An 18,436-nucleotide genomic window follows, 5' to 3' on the forward strand; every position below is an offset into this window, starting at 1 on the left:
GCAGCCCCTCCAGAAGGAAGGACCGCTGCTACCATCTGTATGAAAAGCAAATCTGCTTGAGGCCAGCCCTAGAGCTTCACTCAGCTCTGGAGAAACATTGTTTGGAACAGCTGCCTCCTTCCTCCAGCTTGGCCTCCAGTCTGAGCAGGTACCCTGGGAAATGCACCATTGGTGTGGACAACCCTGGTAGGAGGCAAGCAAAGGCACGTGACTGAAGCTATCCTGGGCTGGACCCTAATAAAGGCGCTAATACAACCACCGCCTGAGGGAAGGTGAGACACTTGACCAAGGCTGAGGCCACACCAGACCCTCTCTCCAAGATAAAAGGATAAGGCAGGATACCAGGAAAAGTCTAACAGAAACGCTTGTGTTTTATTAAAAAAAAAAAAAAAAGACGAAGAAAGAGAAAGGAAAGAAGAAAGGGAAGTCAGAGACGTTTGTTAGAGCAAAGTATGGTGAGGTGGAAGAGAATGCCTCTGCAGGCCGTGCTGAGATGTCCCTTCCCCCTGAGGTACCCACCATACAACAGATATAATATGGAATAGAGTTTGTTTAGGGTCTGGAAGGGACTTGAGGAAGTACAGACAGAAAGGCCTTGAAGAAATGCTAACAGGCCTTCCCCTAGGAGCAGAGATGTGGAGGCTTGACTCCTCAGCCTCGGCCAGCGTCCATGGAGCCTCCCTGTCTAATGCACACACCCCTGAGGTCCTTGTATTCAAGAGAGCTGATAGGTGACCCCTGATCACTTCCAGGGACAAATGATCTTCCATAACCTCACAGAGAAAACGTGAAGCGTCAAGTCTATACCAAGGCCATCTTGTGCATCCACCCACCCTCCACCAGCCCTGGGAAGCGGAGCATCATAGAATCTTTTTCCTTTTTTATGTAGGAAGCAGGATTCAGAACGGTTTATGTAGCTTGCCCAAGCACACACACCAAGGAAGTAATGAGCAGGGTGACACAGGGCTCTGCCCTGGAGTCGCAGTTAGTCTCTGATTTTCCTGGTGGAGCTAACACAGCCCTCTTTCATTCTCGGGCATGTTCCAGTTAGGACAGCAATCATGTACAATTCAGGCCTACATGCTCACAAACCTGTTCTTTCCCTAAGCAATCCAACCTCCTCTCCCGGCCCCAATTTTCCAAAGCCTCGGGGGCTACCTGCCCTGGCCTGTTCTGCCTACTTGCAGCAGGCTCCAGGGACAGCCAGCCTGCACAGCTCAGCCATAGCTTCTCCACAAGAGGAAATGGAGGCCCAGGGCCCCGCTCTTATTGAGAAACGGCTGTACCTCCACCTCTCACCACAGCCTAGAAAACTCCCTCCATCTTTAGAAAGTTCCAGAAGCCCAGCCGAACCGTCTCCACAACTAGGTAGGAACAGCCATAGGCCTGGAAGTCTGCCCCCGACCCCCAGTCCCGGTAAGGCCTCAAGGACAGAGTCTAGGCTGAGGGACTGTGTTGAGCAGATGCCCTCACAGAGCTCTGACAGCCTCTTAGTCAACTCCCACAGCCCCTGGGTAGCCTCCCTGGTGGGGACCAGAATCTCACAGAGTAGGCAACTTGTGCCCAGCCCTGCAGGGTGCTGTGATCTGTATGCTTAGCTCTTGAGTGCTCTGAGGCAAGGGCTCAGAGCTGTGTAGGACATAACAGAAGCTCCAAGGTCCAGACCATGTAAGCTTGGGCTTCCAAACACTATTTTTACCACCCAGTTCATCCAGCCACGGGAGGAGGAGGGAACAAGATACACAGTGGTTGGAGTAGCCTTTGGACCTGCTCTGCTGATGGCTAAAAACAAGGAACAAGATAAGCCAGAACTTGAGCTCCATCCCCACCCCCATACGGTAGGCTGTTCTCCCAACCATCATGTAGGGCCTGGGGCTAGATCCCTATATCCAGCCAAGTGTGCACAATGGGATTTGGTCTGAGAACTGGCAGGAGGGGACAGGGATAACACTACGTATGGCACCTACACCAAGGTCTGTTCACAGTACAGCGTTTACCCCCTCCCTCCTCCCGCAAACGATCTGTCTGCCCCTGTGGATTCTATTCAGGGCCAGCCATACTCATACTAAGGGCAGCCTGGCTGGGCCCTGTCTCAGTCCCTGCTGGGAACTGTGTGACCCTTTACCTAGGCAGGGCTCTACCTCTCCCAGTGAAGATTCTCTCATAGGAGAAACCCTAGACAGTGACCCTTGGGACATGTGAGGCTTGAATTTAAAAGTCTGACTTGGGGAGAGATGGCTGGAGAAATGGCTCAGTGGTTAAGAGCACTGGCTGCTCTTCCAGAGGTCCTGAGTTCAAATCCCAGCAACCACATGGTGGCTCACAACCATCTGTAATGGGATTTGATGCCCTCTTCTGGAGTGTCTGAAGATAGCTACAGTGTATTAATATAAAAATTTTTAAGAAAATACAGAAATATTAAAATAAAAGTCTGACTTGGAGCTTCTGGCTGTTAACAGCCTCTGACATCCTAACCTGGAAGGGAGGGCAACAGTGACAAGTCTGCTAGCCAGAGGCCAACTGAAGCTGGCATCCTTGGGTCTCTTCCATAAGAGGGACCTTGAGCTCCATCTCCTCTTGACTAGCAAACAGTAACTCCATTAATGTCAGAGGAATGTCAGCACTGCAGAAACAGTGCTCACTCAAGCTCCACCAGACAACATCCTCCCAACTGCCTGTGCCTGGCGCACAGTGAGAACCTGAGCATCCAGGGTCAGCCTGGGGCTCTTGTGTCCCACCGAGGAAGGACCAGCAGGACACTGTCCTGGCCTCAAAAGCCCCGTGGCCTCGCTGAGCCTCCTTTTTGTTTGGTTGGTAGGTTGGTTTAGTTTGGTTTGATTTCTCTGTAGTCCTGACTGTCCTGGAACTTGCTCTGTAGATCAGGCTGGCCTTGAACTCAGGTCTGCCTGCCTCTGCTTCCAAAGTGCTGGAATTAAAGTCGTGCGCCTTTACCACCAGGCTCTCTTTTTACTTCTTGGGATAGTCTCACTAAATTGCCCAGGAAGACTTTGAACTTGCAATCCTGCCTTAGCCTCCAGAGTAGCTGAAATTATAGGTCCACACCATCAGGATCAGCTCCACCTCCCCCAGTGAATATTCTCTCACAAGAGTGAGACCTAGGCAGTGACCAACATCAGCCTTGTCACTGCCTCCCTCCCTGGTGGTTGTAGATATCCCTCTTTAAGGAGAGAAAAGAAGTGTGGTCTCACTCTGTTGCTCAGGCTAGCCCCTAAACTCCCAAGTAATAGACCACAGGCGTACACTACCATGTCCTTCTGGCCACATACTCTACACTAACAGTTGGCCCCAGACCCAGCCATAGCCCTCAGCAGGCAGTGGGAACACACCCCAAAGAAGGAAGAACAGCAAAGCTAGGAGTGTGGGGGCCAGTCATGCGTGATGTGGAGGGTGCTCAGGACCTGCAGATGGTCAGGCTTCTAGGTCAGGGATCTAGTTTCTGGTCAGCGCCAACAGGGCTCTCTGACTTCCATCTTCCCTTCACCTACTGAAGAGAACAAGCACCGCCTTGCCTCACTGGTGGTCTGGGTAGCCGCCCCTTAACAGAAGGCTGTGCAGCTTGCTGCTCTCCGCCCTGAGATCGAATCACCCTTAGCCAAGGCACCTGCCCAGGCAAAGGGGATGGGTTTCTTTAAAAGCACAGAAATAGTGCAAGGATGTGTTTGTTTAATCCCAGGTGTGGGATACGGGGCTGCCTTAGATTGTCCACAGCAGCTGACTGATTTGCCTCGTGCTCTAGCGGGAGTGTGTTTTGCCAGCTGCAGATAGTTTTTTCGAGTGTGTGACATTTGGAGTTTGGGGGGCCTTCAGAGGATATATGAATGCTAGGGCCCCAATAGTTGTGTGGCTGGTCGGTGGTTGGATACTTCTAGTTGCTGTTGATTGTGGTTTGTCAAGTAGTCATGCACAAAGAGAAAAAGAAATTAGATATCCTGATGGCAAAGATCAAACTTGCCCCTGATCAGCAGGAAGTAGTCTACCTTTTGTAGAGGTAATCATCTCTTCTGCAATGTGTGGAAGCTTCACCTGTCAATAAAAAAGCCTCTGGCCAATGAGCTGAGGCAGAGTTAGAAGGTGGGATATCCGGCAGAGAGGGAGAATTCTGGAAGATATTCAGGTGCAGGAGATTCACTCCAGACACAGAAGAGGCATGACTTAGAATAAACAGGCTATTAAGTCATGGGCTAGTCAGGGATCAAGCAAAGCCTTTGGCCTAGGTATTTATTCATGAATATTATGTCTCAGAGTCATTATCTCTGGAAACAAAGTGAGAGAACAAGGTGTTTTTAACAGTTAAAAACAGATGGTTTTAACTAAACTATATCTTGTCAACCGCTGACTTTATTCAGGGATCTCTCTCTCTCTCTCTCTCTCTCTCTCTCTCTTTCTCTCTCTTCTCCTTTCTCCCTCTCTTCCCTTCCTTCCCTCTACCTAGTGTTAGGGGTTGAAAGGGAAAAGGGTGGAAGAGAGAAGAGCCCATAGAGCAGTCAAAGGTCCAACACACGGCCCAGATCGACTCTGGTCTCCTTAGAAGCCGTTAGGTGGAGTGTGCTGTGCGCCCCTAACTTCCTTGCTGGACAGCCAAAAATGGCCTTCTGCTCTTTGTTTTCTAGGTTTTGCTTTGTTTTGTTTTAACCCGGAACAGGCTCACTGTGTGGCCTTAACTGTCCTGGAACTCACAGTGTAGACCAGGCTGGCCTGGATCTACCCTCTCTTTCTGCCTTTCAAGTACTAGGATTAAAGGTGTGTGCAACCATACCCAGCTTACCTTCAACTCTTGATTTCTTCTCCTTTGCCTCCTACATGCTGTGATTGTGGTGAGTGCCATTTTACCCTACCAAATGGTTCAGTACAAAGTGATTGGTTTATGTACTACTGGGATTGAAACTAGAGCTTCCTGCATGTTAGACTCTTGTCCACTGAGCTACATCTCCTTCCAACTCTGAAGTGCAGCTGGGGTGGGGGGAAGGGGAGGAACACTTGAGAGTCTTACCTATCTTAAGCTGCCCTTGAACTTGCCGAAGTAGCCAAAGACAGCCAGCTCCTACCGCTCCTGCCTCCAGCTCTCCAGCAGGAGCCTCACAGACACCACTACCATGCCTTTGCTGGTGAGGCTGCGGGTCTGGAACTCAGGGCTTCATGCATACTAGGCAAATACTAATAACTGGGCTACAGCCCAGCCTGGTTGTTGTTGTTGTTGTTGTTGTTGTTGTTGTTGTTGTTGTTTTGCTTTGTTTGAGGCAGCATCTCATTCTGCAGCCCTGAACTCTCTGTGTAGACCAGGCTGGCTTTGGATTTTTAGACATCCTCCCTTAGCCTCCCGAGTGGTGGGATTACAGGCATGAAACGCCATACCTGGTGCGCAGCACAAAGCGTATCTTTTTTTTTCTCTTAATGGTGCTTTGTATGAAATGCGGGGCCTTACACCGAGTTAGCTGGTGCTTTGTTGCTGAACTCCCCCAGGCCCCCACAAAGGTCTTAAAGAGATTGGTGACAAGGAACAGATCTGCCACTCCCAGCATGCACTTTGCCGAGTGTACTGGAAGCAAAGGAAGCAAGTCTTGAAAGCAGTGGAAGCAAGTGTGAGCTGACATTCCCCAGGCCTTGCCAGCCCTGGGGTCAACTCAGGGCAATCGTCAACCAGATATGCCGACCGCACCGCCCGGAGCAGAGCTGCCTCCCCGCTGGGCTAGGCAAATGCTGCTCATGATAAGGTCTGCTGAGGACTCTTCAGGACGGGCTGTAGGCACCGACGGGAAATAGGAGCATTCTACAAAACATGGCTTGTAATGTTTGCTTAAGATCTCTGCTTAGAGCCCAACAGGATCCAGCCACCCTGTCTAGGAACAGAAGCTCCTGAGGCGAGCGGCCCAGGCTCTCCTATCAGTTCCTTTCATGGAGATGACTGTTAAGTGGACTTGGGTTTCTTAAAGTCGAAGGCCAAATTTACCATTTACTGTGTGAGCTTGAGTACATTGCTTAACTTCTCTGTGCCTCAGAGAGATCTCAACAGCATACCCTGTAAAAGAGATTGTTCTGAGCAATCTGTCGAGATAGTGTGAGCAAATTTCTGGGGTTGGGACCATAGCTGTCAAAGGGGCTAGTGACACCAGCTTGTGATGTAACTGAAGGAGGTCTGGCTAGCTCACTTGCAGGGACACTCCCACCTGTCTGACGCCAGCAGGCTGCTCCTTCCTCCATGGGTAGGCCCTCCCCACAGCAGGACACGCAGTAGGAGTGAAGCCCTGGGCCATGGTGTGTTAGAACATTTGTGACTCCAGCTGCCCCAGAGTCTGGTGTGGAGATAAGTCCTGGAACCGAGGCCCTGCCTCATCAAAGCCTGGCAAGGCACATACGCAGTGTGGCACCGGGCAGCAGGCCAGGGGAGGAAGAGGCACCAGACGATCCTTCCTCAGACATTCACAGCAAGGAGTGGTGGGCCAGCCAGAGTCAGACGCCTTCTTATCTGCTCCCCGAGCGCTCGGCCTCTCTTGCCTCAGCTTCCTCTCTTGAAGATGGAATTCCAAGGGAGGGGATGACTGCCTGGCCTGCCTCCATTATGGCTGGCTGCACTGGAGAACCCAGAAGCCCAGGTCTGTGAGTAGTACCTTCCACAAGTACCTTGTGGGTCTGCTGGGACCTCAGAACACAGTCACAGCACACCCCTCTCCCACCCCAAGCCTGCAACGCCCAGATGCGCCACCAGTGCTCCGGGAGCAGGGCAGTGCTGCACAGGCTGACTAGCTCCACATACACTGATGGATGCTGTCCGTGACACACTTTGGACAAGTTCTATACAAAGACAGTGATGTCTAGACAGGGATCCTGGAAGATGGAAACTGGGTGCACAAAGAAGAGGGAGAAGTTAGCAGACAAAGACCAGAAATGGTCCAGAAAGTAATGGCTTTCCGGCTTCGGGAATGCAGGAAATAAAGTCTGGAGTCCAAAGACTGCATGGATAGCAGACGCTCACAGAAAGCAAGAGTTGGCAAGGCGACTTTTATGTTTACAGAATGGTACAGTGAGGTGTATTCTTCGGTGGCACGTGCCATAGGATTTGGTCATAGCATAAGAGCACTGTGTCTTTTCCCCACTGGCTGGGGTCTGGTCTTATGGTCTTTGAGGCTGTCTTAACTTTTTAAAAGTGAATAGATAGATAGATAGATAGACAGACAGACAAAAGGTAAGGGGTGGGATCCCGTGGCAAGGCCTTTGCTTTGACAAAAAGTTTGAGGAGGTGGAGATGTTACAAGCATTACAAAGGTGACATTCCTGTGGGGGCTTTTTGGTTTAGTTGTTGTTGTTGTTTTGGTTTGGTTTTGGTTTTGTTTGATGGGGAGGGGTGTTTTGAGACAGTGTCTCACTACTTGGCTAGCCAGGAACTCATAGGGATCTACCTGCTGGGATCAAAGATGTGAGCCACCACACCTGGCCTCCTGTGAGCCTTTGTTTGTTTGTTTGTTTTTGATAGAAAAGACTGGAAAGATTCCCTTCCTGTCTCCTAAACTTCAGTATGAAGTAGGTCATCCTGTGGGGCGGGTCCACTTTGAGCCCCGCCCTCTGTGGGCGGGTTCACTTCGAGCCCCGCCCCCCTGGCCTTCATCCAGGATCCTTTCTCACATTCCTTCTCACATCCCACAGCTGGGCCCAGAGGTGCGGTGCTGTTTGCTCCTGCCTCTTGTAGCTGAGGCCTCTGAGCGGCTTGGGGGTGTGGAATGAGTGAGACGTGGTCAGAACTGACAGGGCTTCTGCTTGTCACCGGGCAGACAGCATCAGGTCACCTCTAGGTAGGACAGAATGAGGACAGAGTCAAGAGCTATAGAACCCAGGACACCTTGGCCCACCTGCTCTGCCCAGCTCTGCCCTGCTCTGCCCAGCTCTGCCCAGCTCTGCCCTGCTCTGCCCTGCTCTGCCCTGCTCTGCCCTGCTCTGCCCAGCTCTGCCCAGCTCTGCCCAGCTCTGCCCAGCTCTGCCCTGCTCTGCCCAGCTCTGCCCTGCTCTGCCCTGCTCTGCCCAGCTCTGCCAACCAGTCATGACCCAGTAGCTTCTGGCCCAGGGATCCTCCCAGAACCAATCATCAGGTGCTGTCCAGACGCCTGCCTCCTCTATGCTGCTTACGCTCCTCGGCCAAGGTCTACACCAAGCCCCTAGCTGGGAGCCCTGCTGGAGCCGCTATAATTAGAGCAAGGGCCAGGAGGAGCTAGCGTTGGTACATGCCTCTTAATTTGACCATCTTCCCCAGGTTACAGTTACAACAAAAGTCCCCAGAAGAAGACCATGACCAGCTGAGCAGTAGTGGCACATGCCTGTAATCCCAGCACTCTGGGAGGCAGAGGCAGGCAGATTTCTGAGTTCGAGGCCAGGCTGGTCTATAGAGTGAGTTCCAGGACAGCCAGGGCTATACAGAGAAACCCTGTCTCGAAAAAACCAAATCCAAAAAACCAAAATAAAAAAGAAAGAAAGAAAGAAAGAAAGAAAGAAAGAGAAAGAGAGAAAGAGAAAGAGAGAGAAAGAAAGAAAGAGAGAAAGAAAGAAAGGAAGGAAGGAAGGAAGAAAGAAAGAAAGAAAGAAAGAAAGAAAGAAAGAAAGAAAGAAAGAAAGAAAGAAAGAAAGGAAGAAAGGAAGAAAGGAAGGAAGAAAACCATGACCAGCCGGGCTTTGGTGGTACATGCCTTTAATCCCAACACTTGAGAGGCAAAGGCAGGAGGATTTCTGAACTCAAGGCCAGCCTGGTCTACAAAGTGAGTTCCAGGACAGCCAGGGCTACACAGAGAAACACTGTCTTGAAAAAAAAAAAAAAAAAAAAACCATGACCATTTCCTTTCTGAGGCCCAGAAATGAGCAGGGCCTCCTGGTGGCATAGACAAAGACTTTTCTGCCCTCTGAGGTGGACCACCCAGGTTCTAGGCCATAGATCTGTAATCTACATTTTGAACTCTTTGACCCTGCTGTGTGAGACTGACTCTGTGACCAGAGACAAGTCACTTCTTATCTCAGGGCCTCAGAGGCCTCCTCAATAGAATGGGGGCTTGATCCAGTCTGCCCACCCGCCTGGGCATTCCCAGGCCGTAAGGGCTTACAGAAGCAGCTGCAGGGAGCAGTTGCATGCCTTTACTGCCTAGAAGGCAAATACCCTGGATGTGAGTCACCAGCCCTCGGCCCCAGGCCTGACCGCCACCTACATCACCTGCAGGAGGCCACCATCCAGCCCAGACGCTCATAACCCGGGGGTACTGCTGGGGCCTTGAGCCTGGAGAAGCAGGGGGAGCTCAGACTCCTGCCCATACTTGACAAAATGAGTAACAAATCACAGGGAGAATGAACCCGTAAAACCCCAGCAGACAGCCTCCGTTGAAATGCCCAGGGCCTGTTTCAAGGACACAAGGCAGCACCGGTTGAGAGTGGACACTGTCCTGGCTGGGCAGGATCAGCCCGAGGAGCAGGGCATTGAAGGGAGGGATAACAGGAAGGCAGCGTGTGGCCCCTTCAAGGGACGCCTCAGTCCAGGGTCCAGGGTCCAGGCCAGCTCTGCTCGCAGGTTACTGCAGGCCTCACTGTATAGCTCAGGCGAGGCTTAAACTGCTAAGCCCCTGCCTCAGCTTCCTGATGCTGGGACCACAGCCATGAGCTACTACGCCTGGTTTTCACAGCCACGCTGAGAGCCAGATGGGTGGGCTGGCTCCCGTGTCAGAACAAGCAGTGTCTGGAGGGGTTGGCTGACAGTAAGACGGGAACTTGCATGAGAGCTTCACGGCAAGTGGCAGGCCCGAGAGGAAATCACATGAGTGACTGATGAAGGGACCACAGGCCGCTTCCTGAAAACTGGTCCCTCAGGCCACAGCAAAGTGACTGTGGTTGGATGACAAGGGATACCGACACAAGCAAAGAAAGTTTGCAGAGGCGTGGGAACCACCCAGAACACCAACATCATGGTTACCTGGCTAAGGCTGCCCCCAGGACGTGCACACATGCAGAAGGCAGAGAGCAGGGGCAGAAACACGACACCAGAGTATGAGAGCTGTGAGTTCAGAGAAAAACAGGAGCTCGCAACCAGAACGACGACGACGGTTTTGAGGAGCCCGGCCCTCAGCAGCAGGGTCACGCGTTCATGAAGAAGACTCACCCACACTCAAGTCCCAAAACACAAAGCTTGGGTGGGGCATGTGCTAAGCATGTGCCAGGCCTGGGGTTGGCTTACCTGATACACATTACATAATCTAGCCTGGCTTCAAATTCCTGGCAATCCTCCTGTCTCAGCGTCCCTCCCAAGTCCTGAGTTCCAAGCAAGTGCCACCACACCTGGGTCGCTAGACTTGTGTGAGCATGTGTTTGTGTGAGGGTGTGTTTGTGTGTGTGTTTGTGTATATGAGTGGAACTCATGGGTCATGTGTTTGTCCTGGCCTCTAACCTTGTTTGAGACATGGTCTCAAGCTGGCTGGTGAGTTTCCAGGGTCCTCCTTTCTCAGCCCCACTGGGATTACGACCCACCAAGTCCACTGCAGGAAACACTTCACTCTCTGACCCATCTTCTCAGGCAAAGATTTATTTATTTATTATACGTGAGTACACTGTAGCTGTTTTAAGACACTCCAGAAGAGGGCGTCAGATCTTGTTACAGATGGTTGTAAGCCACCATGTGGTTGCTGGGATTTGAACTCAGGACCTTTGGAAGAGCAGTCAGTGCTCTTACCCACTGAGCCATCTCTCCAGCCCCTGAATAAAGAAGGAGGCTAGGCATGGAAGCCCGCGCCTTTAGCCACATTATTAGGGAGGCAGAGGCAAGTGGGTCTCTTAAGTTTGAGGCTAGCCAGTGCTGCATAGTAAGACTAAGTCTCTTCTTTTTTTTTGGGGGGGGGGTGTTTTTGTTTATTTGTTTGTTTGTTTGTTTTTCGAGACAGGGTTTCTCTGTGTATCCCTGGCTGTCCTGGAACTCACTCTGTAAGCCAGGCTGGCCTCGAACTCAGAAATCCTCCTGCCTCTGCCACCCAAGTGCTGAGATTAAAGGCGTGCGCAAAAGAAAAAAGAAAAAAGAAAAAAAAAAAGAAAAAAGAAAAAAAGAGTAAAATATAAAAGGAAGATTGCACCCAGAACAAGCAATCCACAGGAAAGGGAGAGATCACTGTGTGAGCTCAAGGCCAGGGTTCTGGTTTGCTTCCTGTTGCTGTGACAAATGCCACCACCAAAAGCATCCTAAAGGAGCAAGGCCCTGCTCCAGTTCACACCTGGGTAACAAACAGGGAAGCCTGGGCGGGTACCTGGGGCAGAGGCCGAGCAGGAGCATCCCAGCTCGCTCTGACTCCTGGCAGCCGGCTCTCTTATAGCCCAGACTCACCTGCTTAGAGATGGCCCACCCACTCCTCCTATATCAGTTAGCCATAAAATAAGTTTTTAAATGTCCCATAGACATGCCCGTTAGGGTTAGGGTTAGGACCATTCTGATTTAGGAAATTCCTCAGTTGAGCTTCTTTGTCCCAGATGACTGTAATTTGTGTCAATTCAACAAAAATAAGCAGCACAGGGAGCTAGGGACGGAGCTCAGCTAGTGGAGTGCTGCTTGGCTTGCACAGAATTCCAGGTTTGGCCCCAGCACCACATGAAACCCGGTGTGGTGGTACACACCTGAAATCCCAGCACTTGGGGAAGTGGAGGCTGGAGGATCCGGGTTACTGCTGGCCACAGTAAATCTGAGGCAAAACAGTGGACTTGGGACACAGAAGGAATAAATAAAGAAGATAATTGTTAGGCAAAGAGCAGTGCAAGCATGAGGGCGGGACTTTGGATGGCCACACCCACAACTCGGTGAAGCAGTGGGAAAGTCAACCCGGGAGGGGAATCTCAGAGCCAGCTGGCTACCCAGACTGTGGAATAGGCAAGCTCTGGCTTCAAGGAAGAGAGCCTGCTTCCACATGTAAACTGGAGAGGGAAGACACCAGACATCCACCTCCAGCCTCTACACATGTGCACCTGCTCCCACCATGTTCACCCGCATACATGTGGACGCGCGCGCATGCACACACGACTGTACACAAAAAAGCAGACCTCAATCAAGCCTTTCCATTGCATTCAGTGCTAGAGGGCAAGAAAGCCGAATCTTCAAAGTTGTGTAGAAAAGAGGAAGCCAAGAAAACTACACCCAGTAAAGTTGTTCAGATTTATAGAGAACATGGAAAGGTCAGAGAAAATAGCACCCACGAGCCCTTTTTAGAAGTAAGACTGAAGCGGCTAGGCAATGAGATCTAGCTAGCTGTTTAAAAGGGTACTTTTTTTTTTTTAGCAGTAAAATCCTGACTCTCATACAAATATAAAATGAACACATGTCAAAATTTTTACTTAACTTGTTAAGTAATTAAGGAATGAATAATATGTGACAGCTGGTTGGGAGAAAATTGGAACGCGGATCTGTAGGCAAAGAAAGAATGCTCACTGGATTTACATCTCCACGCAGAGTTGACCAATACCCTCGGGGCAGCGAATGGTCTGGTCGCATTCCACAGGACCCTGTTCATCCGCGCCTCCCTCCCTCCCTCCCTCCCTTCCTCCCTCCGCAACAAGCTGCGCCAGATTTCCACAGCTCTGATTTGATGATGACGCTCATGGCCCAAAGTGTGAAGTAACTGGGCCCAGAACGTAAGTCGCTGATGGAGGACTTATCTGCCTGTGCGAGGCTCTGCGTTCCATCTCTAGCACAGAAGAAAGAAAATAAAGGGGGGGGGGGCAAGCTTTCTGCTCCAGAAAAAAAAAAAAAAGAAAAGAAACCTTGAGAGCAGGGGTGTAAGGGAGGAAGGATAGGGAGAGGGGTGAGAGAGACGTGGGGATCCTTTTTAGCCCAAGAGCTGATCCTGTTCTGGGTGAAGCATCGGTTCCTCTTTCTCTGTGCTGGTTAGGTCTTCTTGGTCAACTTGACACAAGTCAGAGTCCTCTGGGAAGACGGGACCTCCACCGATGGATGGACTGCCTCCACCACTGTGGGCAACTGTGGAGGGGGCATTTTCTTGATTAGCAATTGATGTGGGAGGGCCTAGCCGGCTGGAGTGGCGCCACCCCTGGGAAAGGTGGGCCTGGGTGGTTTAGAAAAGTGGCTGAGGGAGCCTACGGACAAGCCAATCAGCAGCTCTCCTCCATAGCTTCGGGTTTCCTTCCTGCACCCAGGTTCCTGAAGTGAGCTCCAGCCCAGCCTCCCTGATGACGGATTCTAACCTCCAAGGGGTTGTAAACTTCCAAGGGGTTGTAAACCTGCTCTAGTTGCTCTTGGCAGGTGTTTTATCACAGCAACCGACAATAAACATTTTCCAAGACCGGATTTTGTGCAGTTCAGGCTAGCCTTAAACTCAAAATCCTCCTGCTTCAGCCTCCCCGGAGCTGGGACTGCAGCACACAGCATCAAATCTGGCTTCCAACCATTTGTGTGTGTGTGTGTGTGTGTGTGTATCCGTGTCGTGTGTGCATATGCATGTATGTGCAAGCATGTGTATGCAGGACGTGTATGTGTGTGTAATGTTTGTTTGTTTGTTTGTTTGTTTGCTTGATTTTAGATACAAGATCTCACTATGTAGCCCTGGCTGACCTGGAACTCACTCTGTGGACCAGACTGGCCTGCCACAAACAGAGCTCCGTCTGCCTGTCTCCCCAGAGCTGGGATTACAGGTGTGTGCCACCATATCAGTTCTTACTTCATTTCATTTTATTTTTTAAAGTATGTATTTGTATGTGTGTGTGTGTGTGTCCTCATGAGGGCAAATGCCCACGGAGATCAAAAGGGCCGCAGCTTTCCTGGAGCTGAGGTTCTGGGCAGCCATGAGCAAGCCAGTGAGCCTCAGCACCCACCTGCTTCCGCCCAGCAGTTCTGTAGTTTAGGTAGGTTCTGGGTATCCGAACTCAGGTCTCCATCTTATGTGGCAAGGACTTTACCCACTGAGTCATTTCCTCAACCTCACACTTGCAACTCTTAACAAGTTCAGTAGAAACTCTTAACCTTAGAGAAATCATTAATGAAACAATGTATCTTATAAAAAGATTGATTCAGTAATTTGGTTTGGGTTTGGTTGGTGGTGGGAGTTTTTTTGCTTGTTGGTTTTGGTTTTGGTTTTGTTGTTGTTGAACTCAAATAAAACTCAGTCCTCTTAAACCAAGTGCGGTGGTTTCTATAATCCCAGTTTACAGGAGGCTGAGGCAGGAGGATTGCTGCAAATTCACAGTCAACTCTGGCTACAGAGTCAAGTCCTGTCTCAAAACAATAACCAAAGTAGAAGAGAACAGGTGAGAGATCGTCCCTTCTTTTCTCAGTGCTGGAGCCGGAGGCCTGGGTGTCCACGTGTGATCGCATGATCTCACTGGGCTACGGTCTACAGCCCAGACCCCACTCTAGGATTATTCGGATCTAGCATTTGTTTCCTTCTCCTGTCCCAAACTTCTCTATGTAAATGTGATGTTCAAACTGCTTGTGAAGGTGTACATCTGCAAGCCCAGTGCTTGGGAGGCTGAGGCAGGAGGATTACTATGAATTTGGGATCAGCCTGGCCTTGAAATAGTGAGACCTTGTCTTGAAAAAGACAGAGTCTGGGCTGGGAATGAGAGGGAGGGGGGGAGGGGAGAGGAAGAGAGCAAAATGGTAATGTGGCATTCCCAGGGCTCTGCCACAGGACAATGGCTGAGGTGAGCATCTACTTTGTACTAGGAAGTTCTAGATGCTGAAGGCAGAGCTGAGACCAAAACAAAAACCCTGCCCTCAGGTGGCATTCTTTTATTTATTTATTTGTTCATTCATTCATTCATTTACAGTCCTTTTTTTTTTTTTTTTTTTTTGGTTTGTTTTTTCAAGACAGGGTTTCTCTGTATAGCCCCGGCTGTCCTGGAACTCACTCTGTAGACCAGGCTGGCCTGGAACTCAGAGATCTGCCTGCCTCTGCCTCCCAAGTAGTGGGATTGAAAGTGTGCGCCACCACCGCCCAGCCTATTTACAGTTCTTATTACATTGTTTTGTTTTGTGGGTGTATGTATGCTTGTCCCCGTGTGCTACAGTGTATGTGTGGAGCTCAGAGGTGAGCTGTCTACAGTCGATTCTCTTGAGCTATAGAGCTGGCTCAGCAGTTAAGAGCACTTGTGGTTCTTGCAGAGAACCAGGCTCAGTGACCATCACCCACACAATGGTTCACAACTGTCTGTTAATCCAGTCTCAGGAGATCTAATGTCCTCTTCTGGCCTCTAGCACTAGGCTCACGCATGACCTACATGCGGGTAAAATGCCCATACACACAGCACAAAATAAATACAGACATAAAGAACTTCTAAAGAAGTCCTTAAAAGTCTTTCCACCATGGTCGGTCCTGGAGATCTAACGCAGGTCCTCAGATGGGGAGACAAGGCTGAGCCACCCTGCCAGCCTCTCTGTGAGACAGGGTCTCTAGGCCAGGCTGGTCTCTGTGAGACAGGGTCTCGAGGCCAGGCTGGTCTCTGTGAGACAGGGTCTCTAGGCCAGGCTGGTCTCTGTGAGACAGGGTCTCGAGGCCAGGCTGGTCTCTGTGAGACAGGGTCTCGAGGCCAGGCTGGTCTCTGTGAGACAGGGTCTCGAGGCCAGGCTGGTCTCTGTGAGACAGGGTCTCGAGGCCAGGCTGGTCTCTGTGAGACAGGGTCTCGAGGCCAGGCTGGTCTCTGTGAGACAGGGTCTCGAGGCCAGGCTGGTCTCTGTGAGACAGGGTCTCTAGGCCAGGCTGGTCTCTGTGAGACAGGGTCTCGAGGCCAGGCTGGTCTCTGTGAGACAGGGTCTCGAGGCCAGGCTGGTCTCTGTGAGACAGGGTCTCTAGGCCAGGCTGGTCTCTGTGAGACAGGGTCTCTAGGCCAGGCTGGTCTCTGTGAGACAGGGTCTCTAGGCCAGGCTGGTCTCTGTGAGACAGGGTCTCTAGGCCAGGCTGGTCTCTGTGAGACAGGGTCTCTAGGCCAGGCTGTTCTCACACTGACTAAACAAAGCTAGCCCTGGACTCTGAATGTTCCTGCCTCATCTCCAAAGCGCTGGGATTACAGGTGTCTGCCACATCTGGTTTATGAAACGCTGGGGGCTGAACTCTAGGTTTCATCCTTACCAGGCCTACACTCTGCCACTGAGCTGTAGCCCCGTCCAGCCCTTGCTTATTTTTTTTAAGGTAGAGTCTTACTACTTACTCTGGATGGCCTGGAACTCATGGCAATTCTTCTGCCTCACCCTCAAGAATGTTGTACTCACAGCAATATACTACTATACCCAACTGAAGCTGGCGTTCTAAGGCGAGAAGGCTGCTGTCCTGTTCTTTGTTATTTTCCTGAATATTTATTATGCACACACACACCCTAAGATGATTCCTATGAATACCCAGACCTGAGAGTCACTCCATTTTAAGCTGTGTGAGTCACTGATAGTTTAATGTAAATAAGCTTTTCAGGAAGACAGTGTGAGAACCCAGAGCCTCTGAAGGGCACAGCTGAAGATAAGATGTCCAGTATGACTCTGACTCTGGGACTTGAGTCTGCTGACTTTCCAGCTAAAGCAAGATGTGGCTGGGATGTGGCTCAGTGATGGTATCTACTATAATGCACACACACACACACACACACACACACACACACACACACTCAGTGATGGTATCTACTATAATGCACACACACACACACACACACACACACACACTCAGTGATGGTATCTACTATAATGCACACACACACACACACACACTCAGTGATGGTATCTACTATAATGCACACACACACACACACTCAGTGATGGTATCTACTATAATGCACACACACACACACACACTCAGTGATGGTATCTACTATAATGCACACACACACACACACACACACACACTCAGTGATGGTATCTACTATAATGCACACACACACACACACACACTCAGTGATGGTATCTACTATAATGCACACACACACACACACACACACACACTCAGTGGTGGTATCTACTATAATGCACACACACACACACACACACACACACACACACTCAGTGATGGTATCTACTATAATGCACACACACACACACACACACACACACACACACACTCAGTGATGGTATCTACTATAATGCACACACACACACACACACACACACACACACTCAGTGATGGTATCTACTATAATGCACACACACACACACACACACACACACACTCAGTGGTGGTATCTACTATAATGCACACACACACACACACACACACACACACACACAGTGATGGTATCTACTATAATGCACACACACACACACACACACACACACACACTCAGTGATGGTATCTACTATAATGCACACACACACACACTCAGTGATGGTATCTACTATAATGCACACACACACACACTCAGTGATGGTATCTACTATAATGCACACGCGCACACACACACACACACTCAGTGGTGGTATTTACCTATAATGCAGACATGCACACACACACACTATAATACATATACACACACTATAATGCATATGTGTGCACACGCATGCACACGCTTGCACGCACACACTGGCTGGAGTGTCTGCTCAGAAAGGCAAGTTGGTTCCCAGGCATTCAGCCCTCTTAGGAGGAGGAGCCAGTGGCATTCTTGCCAGAAGTGTGTGCCCTAGTGGTGGGTCCTAAACCCAGGTAGGAGTCTTCCAGCTAGCGCCCAGACAAACTGCAGAAGCTGCAGGACACCCTGGCACCTGAGGCCCTCCAGCTCTGCCCCTCCCCCATGAGCAGAGTCCCAACTCCTGTTGTGAGCCTTCAGCTTCACTCAGGACTGAACTCCCCTTCCCCCACACCCTAGAAGTGCTGTCTTCCTACCCTCCCCCCAACTCCAACCCCTCACTAAACAACCTCCACCAAGTTCCCATAGCTGGGCGGGGGCGGGGGGGGGGGGGATCCCTCATCCACAAAGATGGGTGTGGCAAGATCCTTGACAGTAATGGAGGAGATGATGGGGGAACCTAGCTATTTTTAGTTTAAGGTTTGTTGAAAAAATGATGAGACCTGAGCTCAAGGAATGGGGTGGGACAAAGAGATACAAAAGGCCGGGCCTGGTGGGTCAACATTGGGAAGGCTGAGGCAGGGGAATCATGAATTTGAGGCCAGCCTGGAATCCATAATGAGATCCTGTCTCAATAAGCCAAAATAAAAAAATAAATAAAAAAGAGCTGGACTTGGTGGTTCTCAGCTATGTTCCCAACCCTCCTACACACCAGGGCAGGAGGATAGTTCAAGGCAACTTGAACCAGGGCAAGTTCAAGACCAGCCTGGGCTGTATAGTGTGTTCCAGCAAGCCTGGGCTATGGAGTTAGACAATTTCATCCCTTACTCAAAAAAGGAAGGGACCCTTTAATCCCAGCACTTGGGAGGCAGAGGCAGGCAGATTTCTGAGTTTGAGGCCAGCCTGGTCTACAGAGTGAGTTCCAGGA

Source organism: Apodemus sylvaticus, chromosome 1 (assembly GCF_947179515.1).
Source record: "Apodemus sylvaticus chromosome 1, mApoSyl1.1, whole genome shotgun sequence".
NCBI classification, from domain to species: domain Eukaryota; kingdom Metazoa; phylum Chordata; class Mammalia; order Rodentia; family Muridae; genus Apodemus; species Apodemus sylvaticus.